The sequence below is a fragment of the Brachyhypopomus gauderio genome, chromosome 8, assembly GCF_052324685.1.
Source record: "Brachyhypopomus gauderio isolate BG-103 chromosome 8, BGAUD_0.2, whole genome shotgun sequence".
Classification (NCBI taxonomy): domain Eukaryota; kingdom Metazoa; phylum Chordata; class Actinopteri; order Gymnotiformes; family Hypopomidae; genus Brachyhypopomus; species Brachyhypopomus gauderio.
The window spans coordinates 23,972,622-23,984,018 of NC_135218.1; the positions used below are offsets into that span (position 1 = coordinate 23,972,622).

The 11,397-nt window shown below is 47.3% G+C and overlaps 1 long non-coding RNA gene across 3 annotated transcripts; it reads left to right on the forward strand.

Moving 5' to 3' along the window:
• Positions 1–5,526: 5,526 nt before the first annotated feature.
• On the forward strand, positions 5,527–10,082 carry LOC143521090 (uncharacterized). 3 transcript variants are annotated; one of them, XR_013132636.1, is made up of 4 exons: positions 5,527–5,787; positions 5,889–6,043; positions 7,632–7,768; positions 9,758–10,082. It is a non-coding gene; the product is annotated as an uncharacterized LOC143521090 (long non-coding RNA). The 3 variants fall into 3 exon arrangements; XR_013132635.1 differs by lacking the exon at positions 9,758–10,082 and adding an exon at positions 7,985–9,463; XR_013132634.1 differs by lacking the exons at positions 7,632–7,768; positions 9,758–10,082 and having other exon boundaries at positions 5,889–6,242.
• The last annotated feature ends 1,315 nt before the right edge of the window (positions 10,083–11,397 follow it).

Consider the following 11,397-nt stretch of genomic DNA (forward strand, 5'->3'; position numbering starts at 1 on the left):
ATGTACCATTATTGCTGAAACTTTACGCCATACAACCTTATCTGCAGCTCCTGCTTAGTGTGACCACAAGACTGCTCTTAGTGAGTTGTTAGTTAGAGACTGCTCTTAGTGAGCTGTTAGAGACTGCTCTTAGTGAGTTGTTAGTTAGAGACTGCTCTTAGTGAGTTGTTAGTTAGAGACTGCTCTTAGTGAGTTCTTAGTTAGAGACTGCTCTTAGTGAGTTGTTAGTTAGAGACTGCTCTTAGTGAGCTGTTAGTTAGAGAATGCTCTTAGTGAGTTGTTAGAGACTGCTCTTAGTGAGTTGTTAGTGCGGTGTAAAAATCACAATTGACAAAATACGGCACATTTACATTTTACATTTTTAGTTAGAGACTGCTCTTAGTGAGCTGTTAGAGACTGATATTAGTGAGCTGTTAGAGACTGCTTTTAGTGATTTTTTAGAGACTGATATTAGTGAGCTGTTAGTTAGAGACTGATATTCGTGAGCTGTTATTTAGAGACTGCTTTTAGTGAGCTGTTAGAGACTGATATTAGTGAGCTGTTAGAGACTGATATTTGTGATCTGTTAGAGACTGATATTAGTGAGCTGTTAGTTAGAGACTGATATTAGTGAGCTGTTAGTTAGAGACTGATATTAGTGAGTTGTTAGTTAAAGACTGCTTTTAGTGAGCTGTATGTAACACTTTTTGGAAAGCAGTGTATTTGTATATACATTAACATCTTTTAGAGGAACCTTATTTTATTTTAATCCCATAATTTGCAGATAATTATATTCCATGTGATTTTTTCAGAGGTGTACATTAGTGTAAGTTGTCAATCTGTATAAAATCCTAGACTGATAAAAACAGGGACATTGAGGTGTGTGTGAGGACAGCAGCAGTGTGTGTCTCAGATCTACAGACCTGTGAGGAGGGCTTCCTCATATGAACAGTGTGTGTGTCAGATCTACAGACCTGTGAGGAGGGCTTCCTCATATGAACAGTGTGTGTCTCAGATCTACAGACCTGTGAGGAGGGCTTCCTCGTATGAACAGTGTGTGTGTCAGATCTACAGACCTGTGAGGAGGGCTTCCTCGTATGAACAGTGTGTGTGTCAGATCTACAGACCTGTGAGGAGGGCTTCCTCGTATGAACAGTGTGTGTGTCAGATCTACAGACCTGTGAGGAGGGCTTCCTCGTATGAACAGTGTGTGTGTCAGATCTACAGACCTGTGAGGAGGGCTTCCTCGTATGAACAGTGTGTGTGTCAGATCTACAGACCTGTGAGGAGGGCTTCCTCGTATGAACAGTGTGTGTCTCAGATCTACAGACCTGTGAGGAGGGCTTCCTCGTATGAACAGTGTGTGTGTCAGATCTACAGACCTGTGAGGAGGGCTTCCTCGTATGAACAGTGTGTGTGTCAGATCTACAGACCTGTGAGGAGGGCTTCCTCGTATGAACAGTGTGTGTGTCAGATCTACAGACCTGTGAGGAGGGCTTCCTCGTATGAACAGTGTGTGTGTCAGATCTACAGACCTGTGAGGAGGGCTTCCTCGTATGAACAGTGTGTGTGTCAGATCTACAGACCTGTGAGGAGGGCTTCCTCGTATGAACAGTGTGTGTGTCAGATCTACAGACCTGTGAGGAGGGCTTCCTCGTATGAACAGTGTGTGTCTCAGATCTACAGACCTGTGAGGAGGGCTTCCTCGTATGAACAGTGTGTGTCTCAGATCTACAGACCTGTGAGGAGGGCTTCCTCGTATGAACAGTGTGTGTGTCAGGTCTACAGACCTGTGAGGAGGGCTTCCTCGTATGAACAGTGTGTGTGTCAGATCTACAGACCTGTGAGGAGGGCTTCCTCGTATGAACAGTGTGTGTGTCAGATCTACAGACCTGTGAGGAGGGCTTCCTCGTATGAACAGTGTGTGTGTCAGATCTACAGACCTGTGAGGAGGGCTTCCTCGTATGAACAGTGTGTGTGTCAGATCTACAGACCTGTGAGGAGGGCTTCCTCGAATGAACAGCTGAATTCTGGGTGTTGAAAGAGGAAGTGGCCTCGCAATCTTCCCTCCTTCACACAGCATATGAATGTACAGAGTTGAAGAGGCCAATGAAGGCGGGGCCACGGCCCAAACCACGCCCACATGACACATCCCCACCGTGTTCACCTATTTCTGTCAGGACACGCCTACCTGAGAGGCCAATAATAATAATAATAATAATAATAATAATAAATGAAACCTGAGGCCAGAAGATGAGACACAGATACGATGATTTCATTTGTGCGATGAGTTTGGTCACAGGGGAGAGCTCACGCGCTCAGAACCAGCGCTCCGTCTCACAGCTACAGTGTCATCGTGCTTCCTCCACCCAAAGCATTCATTCATTTGTGTTTTAAGCCAGAGAGTTCCAGCTTTTCACCGTCTGTAGAGGTGCCAGCTGAAGTGACATCATCCACCCATCGCTCTGGAGCACTCTGGAGCTCTCTGGAGCACTCTGGAGCATTCCGGAGCACTCTGGAGCACTCTGGAGCTCTCTGGAGCATTCCGGAGCACTCTGGAGCACTCTGGGGCACTCTGGAGCATTTCGGAGCACTCTGGATCTCTCTGGAGCACTCTGAAATTTCCATGTGCCTTTCAACATTCTTTTTTTAAGTACTCCCTGAAAATGCAACAGATTCTCCTTTCTGAGTGTGAGGAGCAGCCTGATGTATCAGCATCACGCTTCAGAGGTCCTCAGCCCGCCCAGGTGAGCCCACACACACTGGGAGCAGACTCCATACCTCTGGAGGAGGCCCCGTTAACAAAGAGTTCAGAAGCTTGTGTTCCTTTGTTGCTTTGCTCTGCTTCTGTTTGTGTGGTATTGTTTGGTATTGTGTGTGTGTGTGTGTGCGCATGTGTGTGTGTGTGTGTGTGTGTGTGTGTGTGTGTGTGTGTGTGTGTGTGTGTGTGTGTGTGTGACCACTGGCTGGATCAGTGGTATGTTTGGAGTCGTTCCTCTCTGATGATTCACTGCATACAGCTCAGTCAGATTTACACATTTTCTACAGGACTCACATTTTCTGCCACACACTGCTCCATGTCCCTCCCCAACTCTCTCTCTCTCTCTCTCTCTCTCTCTCTCTCTCTCTCTCTCTCTCTCTCTCTCTCTCTCTTTCTCTCCCTCTCTGCCCCCCACTCCCTCTCTCTCTCTCTCTCTCTCTCTCTCTCTTCCCCCTCCTCAAACTCCCAGTCTCAGTAAGAAGTGAGCTCATGTTGCCGTTGGCTCAGCACGGTGGTCTCCAACATGAACACTGAGACACAGCTCTTCTGGTGCTCTTTAAATCTTCCCATGTAAAAACAGCCATCACTCGCGCTCCCTGCTAGACCACACGGCTGAATCACCACCACACACGGGGCTGAGGAAGCCAGCGAGCACAAGCCTTCACAGCACACACACAGCAACCGGCTCCACTCACACCGCATCACCGTATATGTTCCAGGACGATTACGACATCCACGTACTGTGCTGTTATCAGCTCCCCGAGTCTGTTTCTACAAGACAGACGATTTAAGTCCATAAACATTAGTCACACGGGAATAAGAAGCTACATGCTGGATGCATTTGTAATATTCCAGTTTGATTTAATAAAGTTCTGTAGTGTGAATTTCTTGGAATTGCGGTCAGCAAAGTGGACTGTGTCCCCCCTGCCTGCCCTACTGACGACTTGCCCTAGTTCAGCCGTGTCAGGTCTGAAAAGTGCCAGGTCTGAATCTCATTTTCTGTACACACACACACACACACACACGCACACGCACACACACACCCTGTCCTTTCCTAGTTCAGCGGTGTCAGACTCCAAGCTCTGTGCAAGTCTTTTGACCTCGTTAAATTATGTACATAGTCCATATGCTGGTTCTGGAATTCTGCAGCCAGGGAAAGGACAGTGTGTGTGTGTGTGTGTGTGTGTGTGTGTGTGTGTGTGTGTGTGTGTGTGTGTGTGTGTGTGTGTGTGTGTGTGTGTACGGAAAAGGAGATTCAGACCTGGCACTTTCAGACAGAGACAGTTCAATGTCGGGCAGTTGGTGAGAGAGAGAGAGAGAGAGAGAGAGAGAGAGAGAGAGAGAGAGAGAGAGAGAGAGAGAGAGAGAACAGAGATGACCAGCAGGGATTAGCCAATCGCAGTGTCAGAAGAGAGGCCAGCTGTTGGTCTGGCCGGAGGAGAGAGACCCGTGAGCAGGTGGTTACTGTGACTGCCAGGAGAGGAACCCAGAATACACAACAAACCAAATTACGCACAAACCTTCTCTACTGGGACGTCACTACACCCCACAGAGGAGAAGCCTGCATGTGTGTGTCTCTCAAGAACCGGTGAATTTGGCTTTTCTGTTTTCGCTGAGAGTAGCACTGTCCATAACGTCTAAGACACACACATACTGTTGGGTTTATGAATGTCACACAGGCTATCTGGAAGACATTTCATCATGCAGTTCACGTACTACAAATTACCACGACCAGGAGAAGATACAGTTGCACCTGTGCCTAAATAATGGATGAATAATGTTAATGCAGGGCTGTTTGTGCAGTAGTGAATCTAATAGACTGGTATTGACCCCCTGAGCGACAGGCTAGCACTTGATGCTAGTGCACGGTGTCATGAGGCTGCAATGACACTGTAGCAGCAGGGGAATGTGTGTGTGTGTGTGTGTGTGATGAACATAAAGACAGAGGTACCTCCCTGTTCTTAATTTACCTTTCCCTGCTGTGTGTTTTCATACTGTTTAATGCAGTCTGGGGTGAATGTGTCATTGGTCTTCCAGTTCATCTTCGACTGTTTAACCACATTTCACTCTAAAGACACAACATTCCCTTCTACCATACCTGGAGGACTAGACCTCAACACTGTTCTACTCATGGTGCATGTATGTCTACGAAAAATGCTAAAAATACAGGGACTTCTTCCGTCCTCAAACACCAGAGAATAAGGTTATGTTCACCTTGTCTCAGAATCTATTAGCACTCGCTCTCTTTCTGTCTTGCACGTGCGCGCACACACACATGCGCGCACTCAAATTAAATACGCGCTTTGGCGTCGCACCTACCGGAGGAGATAGGTGATTATGTGTTTTGCCAGTGTGTTTTGTGGAGCCTTTGATATGCACAAACAGAGATTTAAATGCGCAGCGTGTGCACGCTCGCTCGCGCGCGCGCTGTGTGTGTGTGTGTGTGTGTGTGTGTGCGGCTAAAGGCTGATTAGAATGCCTGATCATGGCTTTGACTGTAGGGCCCCAGCTGGGGACCAGGAACATCAGTCATTATGCGTTTCCAGGGGAGTGTAATTGTGAGCGCACAGCAGCATGTCAGTAGAGGTATAATCGTATCTGCTTACATTAGCGGTCAGTTATCCTGACACAGATCCCCCTCTCGCCACCGGCGCGCTCACGTCTGATTACCTCCGCTGACACAGACGCGGGCGCGCGCGGGCGCGCTCCCGGGCGCCGGTGACAGCCGCTCAGTCACCACCGCTGACCGTACAGAGTTGAGGGTCGCCGGCGGGGTGAGACCTGATATCACGGGTTAACCACGGACGTAGCAGGTCGTTTGGCGATGAAAAACAGTTTTTGTTTGTTTGTGGTGTGGGACGCTGACCCGGTCCGTGACGTATCCGGACATCCGGGTCTTTAAGATTTTAATCACGGGAGCTCGTGACGTGAACAACCAAGGCGTACATGCTTCACTTTTGTGTCGTTTCCACTTCTCAAATGCACATTTCCCCCTTACAGTATGTCGAGATTATCGCAGAGGCGAGGCATTAGCTCAAATGCTACAGGTAAACCTGTAACCTGTCTCACCTTCACTGGCAGACATTGTCCATTTATACTGTTACTGATATTTGAATGGTTTGTGTGTGTGTGTGATTATTCTTCACAGAGAGGAAGCTATTTCATGGACTTAACACTGTTGCTACTCATATTCAAAGCTCAGATAATTACAGCAGACGGAAGCGTTGTGCAGAACTCCAAGCTCTCCCAAGGACGGACACATATGTACCTCTCCCCCTTCACTCTATATGTGATTCTTTTAAGGCAAGCATTCACACGTGGCCTCTGGGGATTAAGCCTAATGACAGAACTTAATTATATTAAGTGTAATTTTTAAAAACAGTTCACGAACTGCAAATTATACTTAAGATCACTCTTAATGCTCTTAACAGTAATTACATGTCTTCATATTGCATTAAAAATTAAAGGAACTGAAAAATAAACAGAACTGTATGGAAAACAGTATATGACTATATTCAGTGTATTGCTGAGTAGGGGTAAATGCTACATCACCGGTGGACACGTCACTAATATAGAAAACAATCAAAGAACTTTTGATGAATTTTAGCATGTTATGTAGCAGTGATAGGGTGGTGCAGGATATAGTAAAAACTGTTGTTTCACTATTTAATTATTTTGTACATATATTTATCATATATATATATACATTATGTGTATTATTAGCATAGACGATAAGTTTCGGTGACACTTTGGTGTAGCATTGTAGCTATGTCTGTCAGTAAGGCACAGTCTGAAAGTGTTTTTGGAGTGCTGTGAGCGCATGCGTGATTGTGTGTGACTGTGTATGTGTGTGTGTGTGTGCGCACGCGCGCGTGCGTGCGTGTGCTGTCCTAGACCCACATTGTCACTGGCCCATTCGTGAGTCACAGATACAATCTCATTACAGTCCCAAACTGCAGACTGCATCTTAGCTGGTGCATGAATACGTACAGAGAGCTCCTTGTACAAGAGGCCTGACAGACCCTCACACATCGCGGCAGGCAGCTGCACGCAGACGCTCACGCCTCTCGGCTCTTACACCACTGCGCACTATAAATGATCTGTGTTTAAGTATGTAGGTCTTTGACCTAATATTACATGTGATATATTAATAGTGCTGCCATAAAAGTCTCTCTAAGACTAATTTGTGTGATCCAGAGTTCGACTGTGCCAGTCCGAGGCTTCCTGCACATTTGGCGTACCATAATTAGAACCGTGGCTCTTTGCGAATGTTTCCCTCCTAATGAACAGTGCTAAGGGCCAACTCTTCTGAAACAGAAGGACTCTTGGCACACTTGATTCAGGCACGGAGAACAAGAGGGTTATTGGTCATTTTGTCGCTTTGAGACGTTAATCTGTGGAAATTCAACTTCCTCTTCCCCTCTAATACCTTATCAAAGGCGTGAAGACTGAGTCTTGTTCATTCACCCCCCCCCCCCTCCACATTTTGCTGTACAACACCATTGTACTTGTGTGAAATGTGCTCTCTAAAAGGGAAGGTTTAGAGGCTCAATTACTAACTTATTCGCTAGTAGAATTATATGCATACTTTATGTGCAAGTAATTTTTAAGAGAGACTCGGTTAAAGATTTTCACCCAGTAATTGCTTGGCAAAGATCTTTATAAAACCTGGGGAAATTATATCATTTTAGAACTCTCTCTCTCTCTCTCTCTCTCTCTTTCTCACACACACAGAAACTCTGAGTTTTCATACTGTTTCTCATGTGTTGAAAAATGTGTTGAAGATTCAGTCGAGGAGACATAGCATTCATGTCGATTCATAGCGATTCATCTTTATCTGTTCAATTGCTCCTGGACTGACATCATTTCTCTCATTTTTTTTCAACACTAGACACAACCCAGCGATTCCCATAATCATCTGCGGACCTCCTGCCGGGGCAGACTTCAAATGCAGCGTACTCAATCGTGTGTCCTGCTCTCCGCGGGTCTTCTCTGAGCTGGAAGGCAGGAAGGCCAACTCAGATCCGCGTGAGTCTCACACTTTCAGTAGAACGCTTCAGAATCTTTAATCATAGTTTGTTTATGTGTAAAATGTTTGTTTTGCATAAATAAGGCATTAGTGATTTTGCTTATTTCATTTATTATTTCCTTACTTTTGTCCCTGTTTTTTCCTGGGTATGTCCAATTTGACCAAAATTGGTGTCCTGATTATAAACATACATCATAACGATTAAAACTGTGAAGGGGAAAATAACCAATAATAAATAAGAAGCAAAAAGAAATAAGGACGAAAACAGCAGGAAATGTTCTCTGCCGCTCACAGACACAGACGCGTGTTGGGCACCTCTGCCTCTAGAGTCGGAGACCACCCTGTGTTCGCTCACTTGTAATCATCTCCGAATTTGCGCAGGAAAGCTGGCAGCCTTGTGTGGGTGTCGTTTTTGCTTCATTAAAAGCAGAGTTTGGAGCCCATGAGACCTTTCACACCAGAGAGGAGAAGCCACTGCAGTTAGCGTCGCCAAAAACCACCGCCGAGACGGGGCCCCGCCGAACGGCACGCCGGAGATCTGGAAGTCTTCAGAGTTTCCGACCACGTGCAGCGTGTGGGAGCAGAGGGGTGATCAAACGGCCGCACCTGATCGCTCGGTGCTGGGAAGAGACTCCCTGATTGGTCGGCCGATCACTCTCGAACGTATCTGGCAGGAGAGCAGGACGGGTCGATATGAGAGAAAGCGGATTCTTCTCTCCCGCTGGCCCTCGTCTCGGACGTTCTCCCCTCCGTCCTGCTTCTCTCGTTACCTCCCCATACGTCAGCAGATGTGTGTCTGTGACTCCTGGATCTCCATGTCTGGACCAGATGAACACGGGGTCTGCGTGGCTGGCCGTCATGCTATGACCGAACCGACAGGTCAGAATCTCACTGTAACTCTAATGGACCAGTCCACTTAACAGCAACCAAAGGGATACCGGTTTAAATGGTGGTGGCGATCGCTAATTAGAGAGATTACCCTCACCGGAAGAAGAATTTGTTAGCTGATTGGGTGATTAATGAGGGTGGAATGTGTAATTAGTTCAGGAGTGAGACCAAATACTGTACTCTCAGGCCATCACCTGTCATTCTGAATAATGAAGGCAGACACGACTTCCTGCTTCCTGCTCTGACTGGCTGGAACCGACTAACTAGGTCAGGTTAAAGGTGACTGGTCATGTGACGTTGTTGATCTTGTCACCGGTGCCTCTGCCGCTCCCACTCCCATCATGGCTGACCCACATGGGGGCGCCCGGAGGATCTACCGATCACGGTCACTTCAAAAGGGACAGCCAACCAGGACTCATGTAGCCAAAGGGACGACCAATCAGAAGGACTTAACTCGATGACCTTGGCGAAGTTTTACTCGGAGGTGTTCAGAGGATCAGCATTGCAGATAGATGTGAATAAAACAGACATGACTGGCTGTACATGACCGATAGCCATGTCTGATCTGGGTGATGTATATCTATCTGATGATGTCACTTTATGGTTGCCTGATTAACGAGAGGCATGCTGTGATGCACTGCAGACACACACCTAGCACGAGCAGCGTGTCTCACAATATTTTCGTTTGATGTGTATGACGTGTCACACTGTCCATGGACCTAAGCTCACAGTTCGTGGTGTTCACTGAGGACTGACGACAACGTTGAGACACACCGTAACCTTGACCGTCCCTCAATGTCAGCAGAGTCTCGTGTTGTATTTTGAAGAGATTAACAACTTATCTTTTCATTTTCATATTCTCAGATCTCTTAATCTGATCAAAATATTAGTTCCCAGATTGCCCCAAGGCGGCCTTCTTTCATCCGTCCCGAAAATAATCTTCATCTGGGAGGAAATGATGTACAGCTCGAACAAAATCTTCTAGAAATCGCCTTTCTGACCACAAAAAAAAGGTTCTATCAAGATCTCAATCAGAGGCCTCTCAGCCTGGGGGGGGGTGTTCAGAAACTCTCTCCTGTATTTCGTTTTTATTCCTTTAGCTGTCTCATCCGGGCTACTAAAGGAGAATCCACTCAGGCCACCATTGTCACACCTTGATTAAAAGATGAGGATGAGTCTTATCTCAGGAGATGAGAGGACGTGTCGGAGGACTCTGGCTTCACCGTGTCGTGATTTCACTCCCTTCTGCAATAGCAGCTCTTAACTGCACTGGGATCAGGTAAAAGTTTATGCTTGGTATAATAATAAGTAATAATAATAGTATTATTAGTTTGGGTATATTTATTTTTGATCAGTTATGTTGTCAGCAGTAACAACAGCACCGAGATCCAGAAAAGCCGTTATGAGGAGATGAACAAGCAGGATGGTCCTGACAACAGTCCATTTTGGACAGACCCTGTTCGTTTGTAGACGCTCTCTTGTCTGTTGTGTGGGGGGCGTGGTTAGTGGGGGGGGGGGGGGGGGGGGGGGGCGGGGTGGAACAGTCAGATGTGGGAGGAGTGAGAACCTCGGTGCCCAGCGCTTCTCTGCTGCGTCTCCTGCCGCCTTTAATATGCAAATCGTAGGTATGCAAAGATCTGATGCTTTTATTTAAGAATGATGCCCTCCGGCGTTTCGTGGCGGTGTTTCTGAGGAGAGCTCTGTTTCACTGTGAGATAAATAGTTGTTAAAAGGATCACATGAGTTTGTATCTTAGAAGATGAAAAGCTAATTGACATGAATAATTTATTGTGATGCAATATTTTATATAAATCAAACAGTAGCAGAGAGAGAGAGAGAGAGAGAGAATGAATTAATGTTCAGTCCTGGCATCTCCTGGGCAGAATATGGGCAACCTCAGAATATTCATAAGACATGATTTCCACTGGATAACTGAGTCTTTAATCTCAGTGTGACTGGTGTCCTGAGGTCAATGAACTACAATTACCAACGGACACCACAAGGACTCTCTGAGGTATTACGCAGCCATAAATGATTCATCACTTGACTGGGGAGTGAGACAGCTGGGTGGAGATATATACCACAGCCTGGCTCCCTTACATCAACCACCTCATTTACCTATAGAAGGAAACCACTACCGCTTCTAAGCAACTTGTTCAAGCGCGAGCTTGAGAGGGTGAGCACCCGCTTCCTAAAGTGTGTATTGATTTTGCTTCAGATTCACAAGAAAACAGATTAAAAATCATTTCCAGTGCAGGCGGGCAGTAATTGGAGAGTGGCACCGTTTCTACGCTATCTGCTCCGAACGTCAGCACGTTGGGTTCGAACTGGAACACCGGCTGTGATGTGAAAGTGCGGGGCGTGGGACGTGGTATGGAACGTGGTGCGGGGCGTGGGACGTGGTGCGGGGCGTGGGACGTGGTGCGGGGCGTGGGACGTGGGACGTGGTGCGGGGCGTGGGACGTGGTGCGTGGTGCAGGGCATGGGACGTGGTGCGGGGCGTGGGACGTGGTGCGGGACTTCGGATGTGGTGCGGGCCGTCGGGCATGGTGCGGGGCGATCTGTACATGTGCGGGACGTGGTGCGGGGGGATCTGTACATGTGCGGGACGTGGTGCGGGGGGATCTGTACATGTGCGGGACGTGGTGCGGGGCGTGGGACGTGGTGCGGGGGGATCTGTACATGTGCGGGACGTGGTGCGGGGGGATCTGTACATGTGCGGGACGTGGTGCGGGGGGAT